At 46.1% G+C, this 22,751-nt stretch overlaps 1 protein-coding gene across 2 annotated transcripts in view; it reads left to right on the top strand.

Annotated features, from left to right (window-relative positions):
• C2CD3 (C2 domain containing 3 centriole elongation regulator) overlaps positions 1–18,876 on the top strand; it is a 429,817-nt gene extending 410,941 nt beyond the window's left edge. For both annotated transcript variants that reach the window (XM_029602105.1, XM_029602106.1), the window contains exon 33: positions 16,842–18,876. The gene's annotated coding sequence lies outside the window, so the exon portion shown is untranslated. The remainder of the gene's footprint in view (positions 1–16,841) is intronic.
• Positions 18,877–22,751: the final 3,875 nt, after the last annotated feature.

The raw sequence follows: 22,751 nt of genomic DNA on the forward strand, positions 1-22,751 counted from the left end.
TTAGGGCCCTGAGCTCCTGAGATAGGTCAGTAATGTGGTTGAAAGGCGAGGGAAGCTCCTCCCGCATTGAGCAGCATGTTATAAGGCCCTCGGGACTGGGCAGTGTGCTTAGCTGTTGGTTGGCAAATAGTTTTGTAGGTGACATTTTGGAGCATCTGTTTTTTTCATAATTTAGTTTCTGTATAAAGGTTAGCATCAGGGCAACAGAAATGAGGGGCTCCCTCCCAAAAACCCCAATGTGCAGAACGGGGCATTGGGTACATTGAAGTGGCAGAGCAGCACACTTGTCAATTACGACACGAATAATTTTAAACTCTGGAGAAAATATATAGAAGTGGTTTAATACGGCAGAGTATCCCATTCCAGTAACTGCTTTTCTGCCTTCATTTTCTTTCTTTCTTCTGAATCCTTTTCCTGGTTTTCTTTCCATCTTACTTTTTGTGTGTCTTTCTCTATTTTTTCCTTCCATCTACCTCTCTTGCCAACTTTATCCCTCTAATCCCATTTCTCGTTTTCCTCTTCTCCGCTTCTGGTTTTCTGCTGTCCAACACCTCTTCCACTTCCCCAGTCCCATTTGTCTGCCATCTTCGTCTCACACCCTTCCACTCTTCTGTCCCTTCTTTTTCCCCTTCACATTCTCTTACTCTTGCTTGCCTTTCCAACTCCTCCCTGTCTCTCACCCCATTGCTCCCAGAACTCTCTCCCTCCCCTCCCTCCCCTCTCTGCTCTCAACTGCACCTAAGCCCACACTACCTTTCTGCCTCACTTTCTCAACTTTCCAGCTCCCCCTTTTCACGAGACCCTTTACCTGTCTATTCTTCTTTCCTTCCCCCACTTCCCGTTCCCTTTCCAGTACCTCTTTTCCATCTCTGTCCTTCAGCTGAGCCAGAAGGCACAAGCTGCAGAATGCACTGTAGGGGTCAATGAAAGAGCGCCCTGCAATGTTCCCACCTGCTGTACTCCCAGCATCAGGTGCTGCAAAGCAGAGGCAGTGGGACTGCCACAAGCCTTTCTCCCAGGATGAGCAGGATGGTAGTCCTCACATGTGGGTGATGTCACTGGACGGAGCCCTATCACGGGAAGACATTTCTGTCAAAGTTTCTAGAAAGCTTTGACTGACACTGGCACACTGAGTGCACTGAGCATGCCCAGCATGCCATGATCCCTGTGTCCACAGCAGCGGCGGATTACCGATGAAGACCGGCCCGGGGATTCGCCGCCCAGGCCGGCCCAGGAGATACCACATGGTCTGCCGAGCACGGCTCTGTCACAGCCGCGCTCGGCAGACCACGTGACTAGCGCGACTGGCCTACCGGGGAATGCCCGATCCCCCGATAGGCCAATCCGCTCTTGGTCCACAGGAGTCTCCCTTCAGTCTTCTTTTTTCCACGATGCAGTTTGCCTCACATTCAGAAGCTCTGTGAGAGATTTCTCACAACTTTTCCTCACGGAAAACACTTGAAGTTTTACTTCATAAATAATTTTTCCCTACACAGGTCTCCCTTCGCGTACATTTCATCAATGCTCGGTGAGTACTATGCCCTGTTTTTCGGTCGGTTCCTGTCATCTCACTAAGGGTTCCTCTGGGTTACCAACCGAATTGCGGCCTTCTCTCTCTATGTTTATCATCCTCGGCAGCCCCATGATACCTGCGAGTGTCCTTCCTGCGATCCTCCACCGGTGCATTGGGGCTAGAGGGATAGGGACATCCACGGTTACCGTTGCCACCAGGGCCGCTGTCGATGCCATCATCAATTCCATCTGTGCCTCCATCGATTCCTTCGATGCACTCATCCATGCCGTCGATGCCTCCTTCAATACCGTTGATGCCCCCACCGATGCCATCCATGCCTCCACCGATGCAGTCAATGCCACTATCGATGCCCACGTCGATGCCATCCATGCCATCTTTGATCCCATCCATGCCTCCGTCGATGCTGCCATCAGTGACCCAACCATTTCATCGATGCCACATCGATTGCGTCGATGCCATGGGTGCTCCACCCATGCCATTGATGCTTTCGCCAATGCTCTCGATGCCGCCTTCAATGCCGCCATCGATACGGTCTATACTACCGAAGCACCTGAATCAATGCCCTCGACTAAAAAAAAAACAAAAAACTTCATACTCCGTGTTCTAAACCAGAGCACCATGTAATCCTTGGGCAATAAACAGAGCCAGGAGAAGTGAAGGCACGGTGACTTGCCATCCGACACAGCAAGGGCATATTTCTCGGCGCTGGAGAATGACCAGGCCGAGCACCGTGGGAATCATCGTCACCGACATGGTGACTGTCTACCACCGATGCCATCCAGGGCATCAGTGGCATATAACTCTGTGCTGGAGAATGACTGGGCTGAGCGCCGAGGGAAATTTTGCTACTGCCACGGTAAACAACTGTTGCCGATGCCGTTCTGGACATCGGTTGCAGTTCCTCGGTGCTGGAGAATGACTGGGCCGAGCTCCGAGGGAAACAGCCACACCCGACGTGGGTTCCATGTTCGGTGCCGGCACTTATACCGCACCGGCATCAATGTCCATTGAGCCAGTTGCGAAGCAGGCCCGGGTACATGAGTCCTGTGCTCCTCTGCACCCGAGGCATCGAGGCGTTCCCCACCGACATCGGTGCCGGGTACTGAGCCACCACAAAATAATGTGGAAGCGCCAGTAACGACTAGCCTGTTTCCTCTGTAGCTGCGCTACCATACCAGTTCAGAGTGGAGCAGGACGTTTACGTCCCTCAGGCTGTCCTCGATGCCTTCCGAAATCTACTAACACCGGAGCCATCAATATTTGTACCATAGTGGCACCGCCTCGTTGCGATACCTACCAACGACAGCCTAAGTCATCGCCGCTGACTCGTCCTGAGCCTGTACCACAAATGGCGATGGGCAGTTTACTCCCACTTCAGCACCAATCCCATTGAGACCTGGTCACTAAAACAAGCCAGATGCTCTCTGAAGGTTCTAGGTCGTCACATCGTCCAAGAACTATTTGGGTGTCACATATTGCTATTTACCAGCTATATTTGACACAACACCAAGGGAACCTCTCTGCCAGCAACACGGGATTGCTTCGAGACGGCCTCCTCTTGCCAGTAACGGGACTCTGTACTCTATAGTAACCTGGCTTCCAGCCTCTGATTTATGGCCCAAATTCCAGGATAAACTAGCTGATCTGCCATGCAAAAGGTCCAGCAGACAATGCCTCAATTGCAAAACCACCATGAGACCTGCGACAGCTCTCTATGTTTCTTGCACAGCAGAGAGGGATGCTAGAAAGACCTGTTACCGCTCACACTCTTGCCTGAGACCAATGGATATCCAGATTATACCTACTCTGCCAGTCGGGCAGGCTCCTGGATTCTTCAACCTTGCCAAGCAACAGAGCAGCCATCCCACTGAGCACCAGAGCTTGGGGCACCGTTCCCCGGGCGCAACAAGGCAGAGGATTTTAATCCCGCTATTTCCTTCTTTCAGTGGGAAGCAGGCAATCTCCGCCCATCCTGCACCTCAGAAATCTCAACAATTTTCTTCAGAAAAAAAAGCTCAGAATCGTGTCTCTCGGCACCATGCTTCCCTTTCTACAATAAGTGTGTTGCCTCTATCCTCTGGTCTTTCTATGCGCTCCATAGTGAGTCAACATTTTCAATACCAAGTTCTACTGTTCGAACTAGATTCGACTACTTGTGTATTTCACCAAATACCTAGCAGCGACTGCCGCTTATCTACAAAGAACAGCAGTATTCACGCCTTTCCTTGCCTGGATGACTGCCTAATAAGGAGTCAATCCAAGCATGAAGCTGAATTCTCTAAGACTCACTATAAATCTTCTAAATTTGACTGGGATTTCTGATCAACTACCATAAATCCCATATAGAGCAGTTCTGGGCCCTACAATCGTAACGGACTTCCTGCCCAACAACCACGCAGACATCCTGTCAAATTCTCCACATCTCTGCACGCATGCAACATAGCCTCAGCCCATAAATTCTTTCATCGCTGGACCACGGGGTTTTCACTATCCACGTCACTCATATGGCCAGACTAACCATGAGTAAGAGTCAGTGGATTTTCAAATTTCAGTGACTCTAAGCAGTTCAAACGCTTTCGTCCCTGATCCATATTACCAATCCAGTACCAAATCCTCAGATGATCTTGGCCACGGTCGCATTCAACTAGGGTTGGAGAGCTCAAATCCACATCCTCCCAACCCAAAATGCATCTATTCCGCTTCATGAAGAGTCTCACATCAACTTCTTGGAGCTTTGAGCCATGCAATATGCCTTTTATGCCTTAAAACACTGCCTCTGACACAAACCTCTGTGCATACAGACAGACAGTATAGTGGCAATGTATCCCAACACACAAGCATGCACAGCCTCTTATCTGCTCTGACAGGAGGCCGCGCAGCTCTAGCCCTGGGCCCTTGCACACTCCATGCAACCTCAAAATGTTCAAAAAAGACCTTTTTTTTTGAAGGAGTTAATAAACATGTGGATAAAGGTGAACTGGTAGATATAGTATACTTGGATTTTCAGAAGGCGTTTGACAAAGTTCCTCATGAGAGGCTTCTAGGAAAAGTAAAAAGTCATGGGATAGGTGGCGATGTCCTTTCGTGGATTGCAAACTGGCTAAAAGACAGGAAACAGAGAGTAGGATTAAATGGGCAATTTTCTCAGTGGAAGGGAGTGGACAGTGGAGTGCCTCAGGGATCTGTATTGGGACCCTTACTGTTCAATATATTTATAAATGATCTGGAAAGAAATAAGACGAGTGAGATAATCAAATTTGCAGATGACACAAAATTATTCAGAGTAGTTAAATCACAAGCAGATTGTGATAAATTGCAGGAAGACCTTGTGAGACTGGAAAATTGGGCATCCAAATGGCAGATGAAATTTAATGTGGATAAGTGCAAGGTGATGCATATAGGGAAAAATAACCCATGCTATAATTAAACAATGTTGGGTTCCATATTAGGTGCTACAACCCAAGAAAGAGATCTAGGTGTCATAGTGGATAATACATTGAAATCGTCGGTACAGTGTGCTGCGGCAGTTAAAAAAGCAAACATAATGTTGGGAATTATTAGAAAAGGAATGGTGAATAAAACGGAAAATGTCATAATGCCTCTGTATCGCTCCATGGTGAGACCGCACCTTGAATACTGTGTACAATTCTGGTCGCCGCATCTCAAAAAAGATATAATTGCGATGGAGAAGGTACAGAGAAGGGCTACCAAAATGATAAGGGGAATGGAACAACTCCCCTATGAGGAAAGACTAAAGAGGTTAGGACTTTTCAGCTTGGAGAAGAGACGACTGAGGGGGGGATATGATAGAGGTGTTTAAAATCATGAGAGGTCTAGAACGGGTAGATGTGAATCGGTTATTTACTCTTTCGGATAGTAGAAAGACTAGGGGGCACTCCATGAAGTTAGCATGGGGCACATTTAAAACTAATCGGAGAAAGTTCTTTTTTACTCAACGCACAATTAAACTCTGGAATTTGTTGCCAGAGAATGTGGTTAGTGCAGTTAGTATAGCTGTGTTTAAAAAAGGATTGGATAAGTTCTTGGAGGAGAAGTCCATTACCTGCTATTAAGTTCTCTTAGAGAATAGCCACTGCCATTAGCAATGGTTACATGGAATAGACTTAGTTTTTGGGTACTTGCCAGGTTCTTATGGCCTGGATTGGCCACTGTTGGAAACAGGATGCTGGGCTTGATGGACCCTTGGACCCAGTATGGCATTTTCTTATGTTCTTATGACCTAAAAACATTGCTGTTTCGCAAATTCTACACTGACCTTCATATTTCTGAACATCCTAACTCCCAATCGAACTTTCATCCAAAACTTCAAAATAACTTCTCTCCAACCAGAACAAACAATCCCTCCTCCTCCCACATAATGATACTTTTTGGACTTGAAATGTTTAACCTCTGTTTAATATGCACATTGTTATACTTTTTCCACAATTGTTAAGAGAGTTGCAATTTAAATTTTGTAAACCGTTATGATGGCTTTACCGAATGACAGTATATAAAACTCAACAAATAAATAAATAAATGCATCTAAGGGCCACTTATCTAATAGGCATACCGAACGCACTAGCAGACCTTCTCCATAGATGTCTCCATCCTCACGAATGGTCTGAATCCATGTGTAGTGAGCAAAATCATCTAGCGCTGAGGTCAACCAACCATTGACCTCTTGCGTCCGAATCGAACCACAGATTCTACTCCCTAGACATGCATCGCAATGCGTTATCATGGACGCCTTTGCTCGCTCCTGCAACAAAGGCCTCCTATATGTGTCTCCTACGATACCGCACATAGGCAAAACTCTCGTGATGCTACAGCAGGACAGGTTTCAATGATTCTCATAACCACGTCCTGGCCTCGATAAGTGACCTTCCCTTTGCATGACTTGCTCAAACAGATGATGCTCCAGGAGTGGGATACATCTGAGTCAGGCCTCAAAGTCAGCAGGGCAATGGACAAGCTTTACCCCTTACTTGAGGAGTTCTTATAGCTTCTGCGACTTTCAAAAGTGGAGCCTCTGTTCCGATGGTCACCAAGCACACGACCATTACTGTGGCAGGTGCTGTGGCTCTGAAAGATCTCTAGGATCGCAAATTGGAGGGTTACCTCAAGAAGATATTTGAAGTTTCTGCCCTGGGCATTCGTGCTGCGGTGTGTAGCAGTTATATGCTCCGGGTGGGCCTCCACTGGGTACAGCAGTTACAGAGCACCAAGGATCTTGATCCCCCAGAGGCAAAACAAGCTGAACGCTTGGAGGCAGCGATAGCTTATGGGGCGGATGCCCTCTATGATTTGTCTCGCACTTCCTCGCGTACCATGGTCTCAGCAGTCTCTGCAGATAGACTGTTGTGGCTCTGCAATTGGTCCGCGGATGTTTCCTCCAATTTATTTATTTATTTATTTATTTAACAGTTTTTTATACCGACCTTCATAGTAATAACCATATCGGATCGGTTTACATTAACAGAGGGTATAACTGAAGGAACAATTCAGGTAAACAATAAATAACCATAGATAGGAATAAGTCAAAGTTACAATCAACGGAGTCAAGAACTTGGAAGCTTAAAAACAAGCTGGAAGGAAGATAAAGGCAAGTATTAATTATGAAAGATACGATAGAGAGAACGGGTTAAAGCTTGAAGTGCTTTAACCTGGAGGTACCAGAGTCCATAGTTTCATGAAAATAAATGCCATGGCCGGATGAGAGTGGAAGCCATTAGTGATTGTCTGGAGGATCGGAGAAGGCTTGGTGGAAGAGCCACGTCTTGAGTCTTTTTCTGAAAGTTAAGAGGCAGGGTTCCAATCTGAGGTTTGCAGGGATGTTATTCCAAATAGATGGGCCTGCTATCGAAAAAGCTCTGTCTTTGGTCGTGGAGAGACGTGTGGCCATTAGTCGGAGGAAATTGTAGAGAGCCTTTGAGAACCTCTCTAGTTGGTCTGTTAGAGGAGTGGAGTTTGAATGGGATTTCCAAGTCGAGTTGAAGTTGATGATGGATGGTTTTGTGAATTAGGGTGATTGATTTGTATAGGATTCTAAAATTTACTGGTAACCAATGTAGGTTACTGAGGATGGGTGAGATGTGTTCACCCGCGGCTGGTGCTGGTCAGCAGTCTCGCTGCCGCATTTTGTAACATCTGCAGTGGTTTGGTGGTAGATTTGGGGAGGCCTAGGAAGAGTGCACTGCAGTAGTCTATTTTGGCGAATAGTAGCGCTTGTAGGACTGTCCTGAAGTCCTGGAAAAATAGTAATGGTTAAGACGTTTTAGAACCTGTAGTCTGTAGAAGCAATCCTTGGAGGTTGTGTTGACCATTTTCTTTAAGTTTAGTCGATTGTCTAGTATTGCCCCAAGGTCTCTAACATGCTTACAGGTAATGTGAGAATTGTGAGGTGATGGTGGCGGAAAATTGTTTTCATTTGAGGAGATGAGGAGTAGCTCTGTCTTTGAGGCATTGAGGACCAGGTTTAAGCTGTTAAGTAGATTGGTGATGGAAAGAAGGCAGTTATTCCAATGGGTAAGAGCTTCCAATGCTCAGCTAGGGGCACTCCCCTTCAAAGGCAAACTCCTTTTCGGAGAAGACCTGGAGCGGCTGATCAAGAATCTGGGCAAAAACAAGATCCATAAGCTCCCGGAAGATAAGCCTAAAGGACAGAGGCCCTTCTCCTCTGCTCGCTCCTGCTTTCATGGCCAGAGGCGGTTTCGTCCGAGCATATTTTGCCCCATCCATGGATCTTCACAGGACAGAAGCATTCCCTGGTCGCTCCTGATCCTACCCCGCTGGTGCACCAGACAACCTGAGGCCAGCACCATTTTGAAATACACCACCAACGGAGCAGGGGTAACTGGAGATCACTTCTGCCCCATGAAGACCCTCAGATGGTGTAAGATGCAAGGGTGGGAGATCCAGGGGGGGGAGACTTTTTCTTTTACCTTTGTGGCAAAAAAATGTATTAAACAAAGCAGACCCCTAATGTTCAGTAGGAATACCTCAGCTCCCGCCAAAGGGCAGGCTCCTATCCTTGAAGCCTTCATTTTATCAAGAAACATAAGACATGAAATGATACATTATTGTACAGATACAGGTTCCATTGGAGGAATATGCCACTGGTCACAGGCCCTGATTCATTAAGGCTTTTTTCCTATTTTGTGTCTATGGGGAAATGCTTAGTGAATCAGGCCCATTCTTTGCCTTAGAGTGACCTAGGACCACCTCTGTTTCCTGAAACTCCGCAGTATTTCTAGCCCTTGCTGACCCAGGAATCCAAAGCATTTCTCGGAAGTGTCATGTATTACAATTAAACCCGGAGCCTCTTTTCAGAAGCATCCTGTATTTACCTATTTCCTCATTTATAAAATGCCCTAAAACATGGCAGCGTTCAATAATTTCATGCAGGTTCAACAGAATGCAGTCTGAGTGGGAACCCGAGACAAGGAGAGAGAGTGAGTGATACAGGGAGAGGTAGAACTTGGACCCTGGCATCCTGTAAGCAGTAGGCCACCTCCTAACCCATCTTTCCCATATGGGAGCATACACACGTACAGCTAGGCCATCAGGCCAGCCCAGGGTTCCACTAGGAGCTAGGCCGAGGCCACCACCTTGCTTCACATGCTCCACCAAACAACATTCAGAAAACCTTTTTTTTTTAAAGGAAAACTGACTGCTTAACTGGGATTTTAGGTATACTATGAAGTGTTAGCAGTACTCCAGCTTCAGAACCTTTCCATATGCCAATTATAATGGACTGTTCAGTGACTCTTATCCAGCGTTTTACTGTCATCCTCTGTACCACTAATTACATGAGAGAAATATTAGTAGCTTCACCTGCTTGTTACATACTGGCTGGACCTTGTATACAGGTAACCAGTATAATAATAATTGTGGGAATGGGGCAGGTCACAGGGCCAAAGCCTGACCAGCTTTGGGCAGCGCAACATTAGGGGTGTGCACTAAATATTAAAAAATAATAATAATAAATAACCTGCCAGCACAGCAAGCCTGGGGGCCTCCCCAACTTTCTCACTCCTGAAAATAAGACACTGCTACCTGCAAAGAGAGCCTCCCTGCTCAGCACCATCCCATGGACCCCATTCCTCCTCTCTTACACCCTCCTTGGGTTTCATTTGGACAGGAGCAATCCCCAGTTGCTCCTTTCCTATTGCTGCAGTTTTTCCAAAATGGTTCCAGTGCCATTTTGTTGTACAAATCTGCTGTACAACAAAATGGCACCCGTTCTGGATCAGCTGGTGCCGTTTTGAAAATTAGCAGTAGTGGGGCAGGAAGGGGATTTAGTACGGCCTGATTTAAACCTGCAGATGGGGTAAGGTGGAAGGATCCCGGGGCTAGTGATGATCCAAGAGGCTTTGCTTTGGGCAGCAGTAGGGTTTCTTGGAAGGGGGGAGGCCCTGGGACTGGCTGTGCCTGCAATTTTTTCTTTTAAGTTTTCAGTGCACATCCCTAAAAGTGAGAGAGAGAGAGAGGAAGTGGGGGCAGAGGTTGATTGGTTTGTCTTGGGCTCCACAACCTGTCCCAGTTGAAAAGGCATTCTGCTGCCCTTGATCTGTGTTATACCTACTTGTACAGTGTTGTATAATTATTCTTCCTAACTGAGAAATAACCAGAGAAAAGATACTGTGAAACCAGGTAAGTGATAAATCAGGGAGTCAAACTCCAATCCTCACAGGTCTGGTTTCCAGTTGGCCTTTAAGCTAAAACTAGTATATACAGATTAAGGCTGTTGGGTGATCCTTAGGACCAGCACCAGAATTGGCCATCAACATATTGAATCATCACAAAAAGCTGTACCTGGAGCCATAGCCAACTTTATCTAAATGATTGGGGGCTCTAAATTCAACATCAATTCTTCTTCTCTCCCCCTGCCCATGTTTGGGGGAAAAAAAAGAATAAATAGGTTGTGGGCGTGTTTAAATGTCTGGAACCGAACAAGCAGGAAGGACTCATCTGGCCAAAAGTAGAGCTAGGGAAGCACTGAAAGTCCCATTAGTCTTCTCTTTGCCTCTCTCTCACTGCATCCTAAACTTTACAAGAGCTCATTTAAGTAGAGGTGGGGTATTCAGCCCACAAAATTAAGCACATGCATGTTAACTTAAACAGGTGCAATGTCTTGATCTTCAGGATTCATTTTCTTTAAAGACACTGAAAGGTTCACAATTATATCGGGTGATACGTTTCTGGTGGATTAACTTGATACATTTCCTGACAAACTAACATTCCCTATCCTAAAGTCCAAAACAAATGTGCAAAAGATGACATTTTGCCAGAAGATGCAAGTGAATCGTAAAATACATTGAAATGATCATGGGAAGGGAGGATTTGATGTGTTAGAGTAATAAAAAGGTGTCAGACATCAATTTCTGCTGGCTTCGTCATCTCGTTCAGTAGAAAGACACTTTTGTATTTCTCAATCTTCTTTTGTTTCTTTCCTTCTCTCTCCTCAATATCTTTGCTCTTTTCTTTTTACTTTCATTCTGTTTTATTCTTTTATCTGCATTTTCCTCCTCTTACCCATTCTGTTCTCTCTCAGTATTCTAGATTTTTCCATCCTGCTGCCAGCTTTCTTTTTTTTTATATTCCTTAGGTGCCTTTTTTAATTTCCTTTTGACGTCTGTCTCTCCTTATCCTACCTATACACTTTCATTTTCCCCTCCTTTCCTCCCCACACACTTCTCCCCCTCCCACCTCATATACTGCTCTTCTTATGCTCTTCTTGCTTCTCCCTCACCTCCTCACCACCTTCTTTTCCCCTTCATCTCTTCTCCTCCACTTCTCCCTCTGTCCATTCATTTGCATAATGCGTACCAGTTGTACGCAGTGCTGTACAGTCTAGTCAAGATGGACAGACAAATGACACAACAGCAAGGCCATGGATGAGAAGACTTTTTCTTTATTTCTCTATCCCCAGAGGGCTTACAATCTGGAATCATTAGTGCCCACAGAATCTGTTTTTTTGGGGAGGGGAAAGGGCAGAACAAAAAAATAAAATAGGGATGAACAAAAAGAAAATGATAAATAGTTACAAAAGCAATTAGTCATTAAAATCCCAGGGGAGGAGATGGGAGTGATACCTCTTGCCTGCCCGTCTGACCCGCCCCCATTCCCCTGCAAGCTCCCTTGCTGGGACTTGTCTACATTGAAGCAGGGGAAGGAGCAGAATGGTCAGTGTTGGTGAGGGCACATCTTCCTTTCTTGTTGCTATCCGTCATATGTATGTCCATGTCTCTGAAAAGCCAGATAAAAATGAGAGAGAAAGGAAGTTTGCAAAAAGCTTAGCGTTGCAGTAATTTACTACTATACCAATTACGTGAATGCAGTATTTCTGGCCCAGCCTTGCATTGGTTTAAATCCTTTCTTTCACATCGGTATCAACGTGTTGAGTATGATAAATACTCACGCTGATCTGAAATTTTGAATAGCCTGCTGCAAAGCTCGGCCCTTTCAGCCATGCTTTTTAATCTCTACTTGGCCCCTTTATTTAAAGTTCTGGCTGGTCTTTGTGATGGATACAAACTTTACGCTGATGACAGTGTTTTTTGTACTGGTTCGACCGACCTGGAAAGACACGTGGAGCTTGTCAACTTGTGTCTCCACCATTAAGAGGTGGTTGTTCTTCAATAAATTATCTTTGAATCTCACCAAAACTCAATGTGTTCTGATCCAGCGTTCTTTCTCCAAGATCCATCAGACTTCTATTGTAATTGAGAATACCACTTTCGCACTTAACTCATGCATACAGAACCTTGGTGTTCTAATCCCTTCACTCTCATTTCATCCTCACATAAAAAGAATATTAAAATCCGACTTCTATAAGCTTTGTGTTCTGGGTGGTCTTAAACATTTGTTGGACAAGTCGATTTTAGGACAATGGTCCAAGCATCCATCTTACCAGTCGTTGATTATTGTAACTACGTTCTTATTTGTTTATCTGCTGTAACGTTAAAACCACTTCAGCCATTGCACAATGCTGCTACCTGACTTATCTCCAGCAGTAAAAGAAGTGATCACATTACCCCTATGCTTATAGCCTGCACTGGCTTCCAGTTAATGAACATATTAAGTTCAAAGTTGAAGTCATTGCTTTCAAATTGATTTCTTCCTCTGTCACCCCATGGTGTAACGCCTTGTTGCACATCTACAGTTCTACACATCAACTGCGCTCCTCTCAAAGGGGCCTATTGGACGTTCCTTCGCCGCTGCACACTAGACTATGCAGCACCAGAGACTGCTTTCTATATTGTGGATCCTGTCCTCTGGAACTCCTTTCCAGAAGCTGACGGTTTTAAAAACGTTCAAGACTTTACTGAAAACATGGTTGTTTAAACAGGCATTGTATTAGCTTTCTGGACTTTAATTCAAGCATTTCCTGTTGACTTCTTTTGACGGTCATGATTTGGTTTTATATGTTTGTGGTATGTTTAATGAATATTTTATGTGTTTCATTTGTACATCGCCTAGTGCTTTATTTTAGGTGATTAATAAATGTCGATAAAGATAAAGAAAGAGGCAAAGTGAGGTGACAAAACATTTTCCAGGTACAGTGCCCAGCAAAAGTCTTCACGGTAAGACTTTCACAGATCTACACAACATACTCTATGCGTTCATCATGAAAGAATGATTATAGAAATATTCCAAAAGTAATATAAAAAAAAAAAATTTGTCTTGATTGCATAAGTTTTCACACCCCTTGACTCACTATTCATTGGAAGCCTCTTTTGCAGCAGTCACAGCTTTGAGTCATTTTTAGGATGTGTCTACCAATTTTGCACAGTGGGAAGTTGGCGTTTTTGCCTGTTCTTGGCAAAAGAACCAAAGCTCTTTCAGGGTGGCTGGGGGGGATCATCTGTGGACTGCAGTCTTGCCACGGATTTTCTCTAGGACTCAGATCTGGGCTTTAACCGGGTCACTCAAGGACATTCACTTTCTTCTTGCTCAGTCTCTCCATTGTTGCTTTTGCTTTATGCTTAAGTCATTGCATTGCTAAAAGGTGAATCTTCTCCCTAGTCCCAGGCCTATAACAGACTGGAATGGGTTTTCCTCCAGGATCTGCCTGTACTTTGCACCATCCATCTTTCCCTCAGTCTTCGCAAGCCTCCCTGTCCCTGCTACTGCAAAGCATCCCCACAGCATCAGGCTGCCACCACCATGCTTTACCGTAGAGATGGTGTTAGCAGGGTGATGTGCTGTTTGTTCTATGTATCACTTAGCATCGAGACCAAGAAGTTCCTCCTTGATCTCATCAGACCACAAAATCTTCTCCCACACGTGTGCAGTGCCCCCTAGGTTTTTCTTTGTAAGCACTATGCGGCTCATCAGATGGCTCCCCTCCCATAAAGGCTATCAGGCCTATCCTGTAAAGTGCGGCCGCGTTTACCCTGCTCCTAAGCCGTTTTTAACTTCGTTTTCGGCCGCGTTAGCCCTTCCTGCGATCCCGAATCCCCTTTAACCTACTCCTACCGCGTCCTAAATTCCCTGGGCAACCCCTTCCGCCCGCGGCATGCATATTGCATGCAAACGAGCGAATTAGCACGATATTGCATGCAAACGAGCGAATTAGCTATTCACCTAGCATCCCGTAACCTGCGCCCCGACTAACGCTACCCTTTCCCTGCCGTTTTGTCGCGCGTTTAACCTGCAAACTTACCGCCTACCCTGACCCAGGCGGTAGAGGCATGGGTAAGGGTAGGTGGAAAGCTTTCCCCCAGCCCCCGCCTCACCTGCCCCCCGCCGCGATCATGGGTGCCGGTCTCCGTGGCAGCCCCAGGCCTCTCCCCTGCTCCCGAAGCCAAAAAAAAAAAAAGCGAAAAAAACGTTGCAGCCCCCCTCCGATGTCCGGACTGGGGCTGCCACGGAGACTGCAACGGCAAAGCGACTTTTCAGTGTCCCCCCCTCCTCTTGGAGCAGGGTGCGAAAAGCCGCCTTGCTCCGGGAGGAGGGGGGACACTAGCAACGGTGAAGCAACGGCGAAGACAGCGCAGAAGCAACGGCGAAACGACTTTTCAGTGTCCCCCCTCCTCTCGGAGCAGGGCGCGAAAAGCCGCCTTGCTCCGGGAGGAGGGGGGACACTGACAGCGGCGAAGCAACGGCGAAGACAGCGGCGAAGCGACTTTTCAGTGTCCCCCCTCCTCTCGGAGCAGGGCGCGAAAAGCCGCCTTGCTCTGGGAGGAGGGGGGAGACTGACAGCGACGAAGCTTTCCTCCAGCCCGGACACCGGCGAAGCCAGAAGACAGCGGCGGAGAAACGGCGAAACGACTTTTCAGTGTCCCCCCTCCTCTCGGAGCAGGGCGGAAAAGCCGCCTTGCTCCGAGAGGAGGGGGGGACACTGACAACGGCGAAGACAGCGGCGAAGCGACTTTTCAGTGTCCCCCCTCCTCTCGGAGCAGGGCGCGAAAAGCCGCCTTGCTCCGAGAGGAGGGGGGACACTGACAGCGGCGAAGCAACTTACTTTTCTGAAGCCATCATCAGGAACACATGCGATCGTAGCTCCTCCCGATGAAGACAAAGATGGCCGCCTGCACGGGGAAAGCGTGCAATTGGCCGCTGAAGACGTGATGACGTGACGTCACGTCTTCAGCGGCCAATTGCACGCTTTCCCCGTGCAGGCGGCCATCTTTGTCTTCATCGGGAGGAGCTACGATCGCATGTGTTCCTGATGATGGCTTCAGAAAAGTAAGTTGCTTCGCCGCTGTCAGTGTCCCCCCTCCTCTCGGAGCAAGGCGGCTTTTCGCGCCCTGCTCCGAGAGGAGGGGGGACACTGAAAAGTCGCTTCGCCGCTGTCTTCGCCGTTGTCAGTGTCCCCCCTCCTCTCGGAGCAAGGCGGCTTTTCGCGCCCTGCTCCGAGAGGAGGGGGGACACTGAAAAGTCGCTTCGCCGCTGTCTTCGCCGTTGTCAGTGTCCCCCCTCCTCCCAGAGCAAGGCGGCTTTTCCGCCCTGCTCCGAGAGGAGGGGGGACACTGAAAAGTCGTTTCGCCGTTTCTCCGCCGCTGTCTTCTGGCTTCGCCGGTGTCGGGCTGGGGGAAAGCTTCGTCGCTGTCAGTGTCCCCCCTCCTCCCAGAGCAAGGCGGCTTTTCGCGCCCTGCTCCGAGAGGAGGGGGGACACTGACAAGTCGTTTCGCCATTGCTTCTGCGCTGTCGCCGCCGTTGCTTCCTGGTATCTGTCATTTCAAATGACATTTGAAATGACAGATACCAGCGTGGCGTGAAGCCTTAGGCCCGCGCACCCAGGATCCTGTATAGGCGCTCTATCCAGTATCCTGGTTGCGCGGGCCTAAGGCTTTTCGGACGCGGCTTACATTTACATATAATTAGGCTTCAGGATCGAGCGGTAGGTGAGCTGCACTGTGCGGGTGGTAACCGCGGGTGCCGTAGGCACTAACGCAGCTCTTCCTACCGCTCGGTACTGGATCACCCTGTATGTTTGTAGACTAATCTTGAAATTGTAGCGCAGTCAACATTTTCCTCCCCTCAGCCAAAGCCCTCTGTCGTTTTTTTAATCTTAGGCATGATAGTGACTTTCCACAGCAGTTTCCTTATTAAACAATATCACATCCCAAACTGTACAGTCCATCCTCTGAGAATCTCCTCGAAATTCCTTCTCTCAGACAAGTGCGCCACGCAACCACGAGAGAAAGAGCGTTCTTCATCATGAACCCAACTCCGGAACTCACTTCCATTACAGATACATAACATCCACAACACAAAGGACTTTAAGAAAGCATTAAAAACTTTCTTCTTCCCTGCAGCCTTTAATTCCAAATGATTTATTGAAATTTGTTTATAGCCTTCCCCCGGTCTGTGGCTTTGAACTTGTTCATCATGTTTTAGCCTTTGCTTCATATTCACTTCATACAACAGAAACAGCTTGATTTTCATCCATGAATAGTTGTCTCAACTCAACTGCTGTGATTGGACACAGTGGGCTCTATTTAACTTATTATATGCCTTGTTAAGGCAGAGTTTTGAACTGGAGCTAATTTGGATTTGCTATGACAAAGGGTTCTGAAGATTTATGCAAGCAAGACTATTTGGTTTTTTATTCTTAATTACTGTTGGAATATTTCTTTACAGTAATTGTTCCTTCACAGTGAAAGTCTAGAGTATGTTGTATAGAACAGTGAAATAAAAGCTTACTTTAATGCTTTTTGATTTGTATTTTTTTAGGCAGCATGTGAAAAATGGACCCGAAGGGTGAACATGTTTACAAGGCACTGTACAAATAGCAATGTTGTTCAAATTTGTCTACTCCTCAAAGTTACGAATACTAATGATCATATTCCCTTTCCAGAAAGGAAGCGATGAAAGTTCCGCTGCCTCCTTCACAAGAGGCATTCCTTTTCGAAAGCACACTCGTCCCAAAGCCAGCCTGACGTCAGCCGAGCTGCCAAAGAAGGAGACAGACCGAATCGCCAGAATCTTTGCTGCACGCTTCTCCAGCAAAGAGTAAGATGAGCCCTGGTGAAAGAAGAGGAAGATCCGGATCATTACAGGAAGCAGAAACTGGACTGATTCCACAGAACGTGGCCGCCTCCTACTCTGTTAACTCATCCGTGTGAAATATCCTCGGAGGCCAGAATCTAGGGCCAAGAGCACCACTGGCTTGTACGATTCATGATTACTGCTACTGTTAAACTCTGGCCCAGCAGGATAAATCAAAAAACGGGTTTATTCAGCTTTGGTTTTGGACTGCTTGAGGTTGTAATGATACCTGTCAGACCACGTTTTCAAAATGAAATCATTTGTTGCAATCACCTTTAAATATTTATCAATCTGCCACCTCCTTGAAAGAGTTACAGATGTTGGAAAGTTTGATTTCTGTTGGTGGGATTTAACATATTCTACAGTTTAATTGGCCATCTCTTGGCTGAAAGAAAGTTTGAATCCACTATGAGTGCTTTTAGGTGCAGATGGAAGGACAAGGCCGTATTAAATCTCCTGGGTACGAGGAAACTGAAGCCTAATATTTAGATGCAGGCAGAAGACCATAGCAGCAGGTGCTCCCATCTACACGCCTCGTTATTGCAGGTGCACTGTGCTGTTTTCTGTTGATCCTTCTTGCTAGAAGATATTAAATTGAGTAGGACAGCTCGAAGGAGAGCTGAGGGGAAAGAGTTCTAGTGCCCTTTCAGCTGCCATTATCTTTTCTAGAAGGCTGAGCCGCGCCTTACAGCACCGATCTGCTTCGAAGCACTGTAACTTTATTCTTAACAGCTTATTGAATACTGTTAGAACAAAGTATGGCAACAATTCAGTTCTTGTTTCTCTGAAATAGAAATTCTCTTCAGGGGACATTAAAATTTCAGGTTGTGAATAGGAAGCATAAAATCCAACACCAGGACAAAAGAGGCCATTTTTCCTCCTTTTTAAAGTGAAATTGATAGTTTCCTTTATTCCTCACGTAAAGGCCTTTTCTAGTGGCAGGGACACCCCAGTATCTCACTGAAGCTGTGCCAAGGACAGTGCGAGAGAAGCCACTGCAGGGACAGATTCTCCTGTTGGATCCGGAGACCACTCCAAATATGTATAATCTGATTTTTACCTGACTGGACTGTTGACTGAGTGTAGCAGTGGACTTAATCTCAAAGAGCAAAATTCAGGGATCTCTATGGGTGCTGGTTTGCTGCTCCGCCTCCTCCAGCCCCTGTCTTCATCCACAGCAGCTTCCTGGGCATCTTTCCAATGTTTATTTCCCTCTCCAGTCTAGCCCAGCCAGCACGGCAACGATCCTTGTCCAGGGGCTTATAGCCCTTGGATCCTTTCTAGAAGGAGCTGGGAGTGCTGTCTCCGCAGTAAGAGCCATGACCGGCCATTGCACCCGGGTCTCCCGGTGCAGGGCTACAATCATTCTTGCACATTCAATGTGAAAAATGAGTTCCATTCTGATCCGTGCAGATTTAAAAATCCTGTGGTGTAGGGTTAAAGCCCGGAAAAGCCACATCTGGTTCCCGAGGGCTGCAGGCCAAGTGACCTTCTCATCACTTCAGCTCACAAAACAAAGGCAAAGCAAGTAGCAAAATAATAGCAGTGTTTATATTTGTCTGTGTGTGTGTGTGCATATTGTACTTTTATATGTAAATCTGCAGAAATCAAAAGGATTAAAGTGTATCAGGTATTCTTTGGTAGATGACAATTTTTTTACAGATGTAAATGTTTCCTATCTTTTCATGTTAATTTTTGTTTGTAAAACTGACAAAACACTTTTTACATTACTTTATACTGTTGCTGTAAATGCAAACCATCTGGTTTAACTTGAGTTTTTTAAAACCTAGTATGTTAGCAAGGAAGTATTTATTTTTGTGTACAATAAAATGCTTTTATTTCTATATTCTGTTCTTTCTTTGACGAGGCTCTTTGTCCTTGTAGCATGCTGTTTGCTAATTAAGCGAAGTCCTGTATAGACAGGAGATTGGGATGGATTGAGAACGGATGCAAAATCCACGGGTAAAAGGACCAGCGGACTTTGCACCTACCTGCTCTGTTTTGAAAATTGCCCCTTATATCGTGTATGTGCCCAGTGACAATTGCCCTGTCCCTCTAGATCTGCATGTGGCTGCCACATTAGTCCAAGACACAACAGAATATCTTGGAAACTGTGCTGCCTTTTTTGGGCCAACAGAAATGTTTGTACTGAGATGTTGTGTGCTAGCTTCCTTGCCAATGCCCATACAAGAACATAACATAATGAATGATGACAGATAGAGTGACAGGCCTGCCCAGTTGGCTTCCTCTCCTCTTTTTCACCACTTGGTGTACATGAGCATATCAATTCCCATGCTTTGCATCTGTGTAGGTTTGGGGGTTTTTTTTTACCATGCTCACAGTAATGTACATCTCTTTTGGGCTCCAGAAATTGGCAGTCACCTTCATGCACCATCTCTTTTGGGCTCCAGAAATTGGCAGTCACCTTCGTGCTGGAGTTTGACTGTGTGTGCATCTGCCATACCATAATAATAGCACAGTAAATGATGGCAGAGAAAGACCACTTGGCCCATCTGATCTGCCCAGCTTTCTTCCTCTCTCTCTGGTCCATGTCTTTTATTTGACTTCTCAACTCTGATCCCAACTTTGAAAAGCCCTTCACCCATGCCAACGGTTATCTGTCCGTTGAAGATTGTCCAGCCTGCGTGTGAGCACAATGTGCATACTTTTATTTGCATTTCTGTAGAGGGGCTAGGCTAGGGGAAGCCACATCCCCACGGGCATGATTTTGGCAAATCTTTGAGGGTACTTTTCCCTTGGGCAGCTTTCAAAGAGGAAGTACATGCGTGCTCTCCTTTAGAGAACGGATGCAAAATCCATGGGTAAAAGGACCAGCGGACTTTGCACATACCTGCTCAGTTTTGAAAATTGCTCCTTATATCTTTCCCAAACCTGCTCACTTATAGGGTTATAACCATGGCCACACTGTGCCAATTACCCCAGTCCACCTTGGGAGTCTAATTCAGCCCAGGCCTGGATCTAGGCATAGGCAACTGCCTAAGGTGCCAGATTTTGAAGGGCAGAAGAGGAGCCTTTAGGACCGTGCACCATGCCGATTCAAAGAGACACCACTTTGGTCGATGGCCCAATAGATGATTGATGAAGGGCCGTAGGAAGCTGGTCAGTCATCTGATGATTGCACACCACTAGAAATATGTTCCTGATCTGAGACCCTGGTAGAACAAGGTTGCAGATATCGCCATTATGGAAAAACGGACCTTCATGTTATGGAATCAGGCAGATATAAAACAATTTGGCGCCCTTATTGGACTTGGCAAGGGGAAGGGCTGGATACTTAGAAAGCGATATTTTGAGGCATAGTACCAATGGGAACAGCTCTATACGGGTGGTAATGTAATATATATTTATTTCATATGGGGATGCTCGAGTGCCGTGTTGCAGGTGTGACCAGTTATGGTGCCTTAATAAAAATTAAAAAAGACACCACTGTCGCACTCTGGCCCAACACCCTCTCCTCTGCTTTTCAGTTTCTGGGATGAAAATCCCACCCACGCGCACACACATACTCTCCAAGTTCCAAACGGGGACCCCTGCCTTCACCCTCTGCTCCTGCCTATGAGCACCGACATCTTAAATCCAACCCAGTGTGCAGGACTAACCAGCAGCCTTTCCCAGTATCCTTGGAAGCACACACTGCCCAGTTGGCTTGTATTCTCCCCTCTGGCCCTTTCAAGATCTGCATGACTGAGCAAGCACTCATTCCTTCTACCCTTACAACTGTCCCAGGCAGATTTAAATTCTGTCCTGCTTCTGGTTGCTGTGATCTCTGCTGGCAGGATATTCCAGGCATCCACCACTCTCAGTAAAGAAGGATTTTCTGATGTTTCCTTTCAGCCTTCCTCCTTTCAACTTCAGATCGTGACCCCTTATCCTTGAACTTTTCACCTTCCCGTACTTTGTTGAACACCTGAATATTTCTGTCATGTCCTCGCTAGCCCTTCTTTCCTCCAGTAAGCACAGTTTGAGTGTCTTAAGCCTATCTGTAAGGTTTTGTTGCATTGTACTACCCCATCTCTGAACTGCTTCCATTCTTTCAGTGTCCTTATGAGATAAGGTCAAGGTGGGGTCCGACTAATGACATTTATGGAAGTAGCATTCCCTCTGATTTCTTGCACTACTTACAGTGCCTTGTAAAAGTCTTCACACCCTTGTATGTTGTTTCACATTTTGCAGTCTGAAAAATGCAAATCAAAATGCATTAAAGTAGGAGTTTGTTTCACTGATCTACACAACATACTCCACTTTCATTGTGAAAGAATGATCATAGAATTATTCCGTTAGTAGAAATTTAAAAAAAAAGTCGTGACTGCATAAGTCTTCATGCCCCTTAACTCAAATATTGGTGGAAGCCCCTTTTGCAACAATAACAGTCATGAGTCATTCAGGAGTTACTACCCCTAACCAATTAAGTTCACTTTGATGCAGATCCAGAACTGCTCCCTACATCAATGGCAGGGATGGAAGGAAATTAGAACCATAAAGTTACCAATAAGGGCCCTGACCTCAGCGGTCAGAGTAACAGATAAGTATGAGAAAAAAAAGTGTGAAAGCTTGCTGGGCAGACTGGATGGGCCGTTTGGTCTTCTTCTGCCGTCATTTCTCTGTTTCTACCATCTTTGCACAGTGGGACTGTGCAGTTTTTGCCTGTTCTTTTTCACAGAATAGCCCAAGCTCTTTCAAGTTGGCTGGGAATCATCTGTGGACTGCAGTCTTTAAGTCTAGGATTTGACTGAGCCACTCAAGAACATTCACTTTCTCCTTGCTCAGCTGGTTCATTGTTGCTTTTGCTTTGTGCTCAGGATCATTGTCCTTCTGAAAAGTGAATCTTCACCTCAGTCCCTGGCCTATGGCAGACTGGAACAGGTTTTCCTCCAGGATCTACCTGAACTTTGCACCATCCATCTCTCACCTTGATCTGCACAAGCCTCCCTGACCCAGCTACTGCAAAGCATCCCCGCAACATCAGGCTGCCACCTCCATGCTTCACTGTAGGGATGGTGTTGGCAGGGTGATGTCCTGTTCTCAATACGCCACACATATCACTTGGTCTCATCAGACCACAAAACCTTTTCCCACTTCCATGCAGTATCTCCGAAGTGTTTCTTTGCAAGCGCTATGTGGCACATCATATGGCTTTTCTTCAGCAGTGGCTTCCTTCTTACCACCTTCCATATTGCACATTTTGATTTCTTCTTTATAGACAGCAGAATGTGGAAAATGGACAAGGGAGAGAAGGCTTTTGAAGGCACTCTGTGCAACTGTGCACCCTATTCACTTTCCCAGTTGCTTTATTACTGGCTACCTTAAGGTCATTTGAGATGATTACTCCCAGATCTCTTTCTTGTTGGACCTTTTCCAGTTCATTTCCTTGGAGTTGATATGTGGCTAATAAACTTTTGTTTCCCAAATGCATGGCTGTAAACTTTTTCACATTAGAAACTCATTCTGCAGTTTTTTTTCAAATCCCTTTCATTTATCCACCCCTTCCAGCCTGTCTACTCTGTTACAGATTTTAGTATCTGCAAAAAAAAAAAAAAAGAAATGCATATTTTTCCCACAAGTCCCTCAGCAATGTTGCCAGTAAAGGTATTGAGAACAGCTGATCCCAGTATCAAGCCCTGAGATACTTCACTGATCACTTTGCCTTCGGCAGCATGGACTCCATTTGCCATCTCTGTCTGCGTCCTGCTGTTTAACC

This window comes from Rhinatrema bivittatum, chromosome 5, assembly GCF_901001135.1.
Source record: "Rhinatrema bivittatum chromosome 5, aRhiBiv1.1, whole genome shotgun sequence".
Classification (NCBI taxonomy): domain Eukaryota; kingdom Metazoa; phylum Chordata; class Amphibia; order Gymnophiona; family Rhinatrematidae; genus Rhinatrema; species Rhinatrema bivittatum.